Source organism: Seriola lalandi, unplaced genomic scaffold (assembly GCF_002814215.2).
Source record: "Seriola lalandi dorsalis isolate HSWRI2012SDOR001 ecotype SW California unplaced genomic scaffold, Sedor1 jcf7180002054847, whole genome shotgun sequence".
NCBI classification, from domain to species: Eukaryota; Metazoa; Chordata; class Actinopteri; order Carangiformes; family Carangidae; genus Seriola; species Seriola lalandi.
Window position 1 is genome coordinate 196,512 of NW_019525400.1, and position 2,563 is coordinate 199,074.

The 2,563-nt window shown below is 41.0% G+C and overlaps 1 protein-coding gene across 1 annotated transcript in view; it reads right to left on the reverse strand.

The window, feature by feature from the left end:
- Window positions 1-2,563, reverse strand: part of LOC111670253 (neuronal acetylcholine receptor subunit alpha-7-like) — a 38,126-nt gene that overhangs the window by 8,013 nt on the left and 27,550 nt on the right. The gene's annotated exons all lie outside the window — the stretch shown is intronic.

Genomic DNA, 2,563 nt, shown 5'->3' on the forward strand with positions numbered 1-2,563 from the left:
GGGAGAGAGAGAGAGAGAGAGAGAGGGAGAGAGAGAGAGAGAGAGAGGGAGAGAGAGGGGATTAGTTGAATGTGCGATCCACACCTGAAGGCTGTTTGAAAATCAGTACGACTGCAGTTTAACTGGGGCAGTTTCACACCACACTGATTTGACGGGAGACGGCGGCAGCAGCTGGAACAGCTGGATGTTCTCTAAGAGCTGCTGAGCTCAGAGGACGGATCGACGGAGAGAAAGATATGAGATAAAAGAAAAATGCTGAATTCCCTAGATTGAACATAATGATGTGAAACTGTTTTGTGTCTGTTGCCAAACACTGTGGAAGTTATAGAGGAGATTTAATAAGCTCCAGCAACAGTTCAGCTTTTGATAAGTATCACTCACCTGCTCAGAAATGTGATTTAAAGCTCCAGCGCCATGTTTCTTCTTCTTCTGTGTTTTATTTGAAGTGTTGATCCATCAGAAGATATAAAAACCATCTCAGTGTAGTTTTACATCTCCTCTCTCAGGCTTCTCTCTGCAGCTCTAGTAACAACAGGTCAGTGAGCCAATCAGAAGAGAGCAGGCTCTGAGCATCTCTTCTGATTGGCTGACTGTTTTCTGAGTGATCCAATAAAAATACAGCAGATTTCAGGTAAAAACACTCAGAGAAACCAAATCCTGTAAAGGTTTGGATGGTGGGTCCAGGTGGGCGGGGCTTGGTGACTGCTTTGTTGTGACATCACAAAGTTCCAGAAGTCCTGACGGCTGGTTTTAAGGCTCAGTTTCTGAATACAGGCTGTGTGCATTTCTCTGTGGACTGAGGCTTTGATACTTTCACAGTATTAATATAGAAGCTAGAGCTGATCTATAATCACACTACACATGGACACAGACCTTTACACTGGAGGAGCTTTAAACTCAGTCTAACATCCCAGTGTTAGGCTGAGCTTTTTGCCTGGGTGTGGTGTGTGACTTCCTGGTCCTGTTGGAGTTATGTTTTGCATGTTTGGAGGGATTATCTTGCTCACTAACGCTCATTTAAACGTATTTGTGAACAATATTTAAGAGACATAAGCCCTCTGTGTAGAAAAAAGTCTTAGATCTTTTTACAACTCATGAAAAATCAGAGTAATTGTGTGTAAGTGTAAGTGTGCATTCATTATTTTGTTCAGTGTACACCTGAACCAGACCTCGGCACCGCTGCCTCCGCTGGCATCCAGCAGGACTGAGTCTTCGGCTGTCAGCAGCCAATCAGGAGAGGAGCTGAACTGTGACCGGGACACACACTTTTCATTTGGCAGGTCCAGTCCAGCAGCTGAGCAGCTCTGCAGGTTTTGAGGGACTGAACTGTAACTGAGTGGAAGCTGTGAATCATGTGGAAAAAACATCAGTGGGTTATTAATGATTTCCTGAGAGTAATATTTTTTAAAAGATGAATTTCAGCTGCGTGTGACTTTTCTATTTCCTCAGATTTGAAACTGAATAAGAGATGTGTACTAATACTAATGTTAACTGTGTTACTGTATTATTCTATTTTTACAATTTTATATTGTTTTAAGTCGAAACACTTCAACTTCTGAAATCTGAATCTGACAATAATAAAATAATTTATTTAATGATCAGATTTGATTAAATTGAACTGGCAGTGGAGGTCACACCTGCACAGAATCCCTCTCATCACTGATCTGCTGCTTTTTTTGTTGTTGTTTAAATATTTATAAGACATATTATATTATTATATTATCTATCTTTCTTTCAAGTATATGACATTGTCATTTTGCTGTTTTCTTTCTTTCACTTTCCACTAGCTGCTGTAATACAGCAAAGTTCCCTAATAAAGGAAAGTCTTATTTAATCTCATGGTCGGGGGTCACCTGGAGGTCCTGGTTGGTCCTCAGACCCCCCACTGATCCACCTGCATGTTGCCAGAAATTAGAGGACAAATAAAACCCAAACCACTGAAGTGATGATCCTGGGTCACGACTGTTCACTCATACTGAAGTGACCTGAAGTGACCTGAAGTGACCTGCTCTCCTCAGCGGCTGCTAGCGCTAGGCTAACAGTTTCAACTGTTTAAACTCTGATTCAGGAGAACGAGGTCAAGAGGAGCCATCAAATGTAATTCTGTGACGACCATTGTTACAACCGTCTATGAGAGGGGAGGTACAGAGGTCAAAGGTCGGGGATTTACACGCCACGTCTCTGCCTCCTCCTCATAAAAGGAAACTGGATCAATAAAAGCAACAAAAGCAAAGAGAAAAAGCTCATTAACGGAAACACACACACACACAAAGGAAAGTTAATTGAGCATCATCTGTCTGAGTGTGTCATAAAACTGGTTTATAGATCAGCTGTGCATCTTATTTAGTCTCATCACTGTCTATTAACATTAACAACATTTTGCTTGTTGTGTCATGTAACTATAATAATAATATATATATAATAATAACTAACGATAAATACGCGAGTGGTGAGAAATCACAATTAATACGAGTCAGAAAATATGAAAACATGAGAATTAATCAGTGATTTCTGATTTGTGTTTGGTGGCTCATCAACAGTCTGACTCTGGATGGGTGGGGGG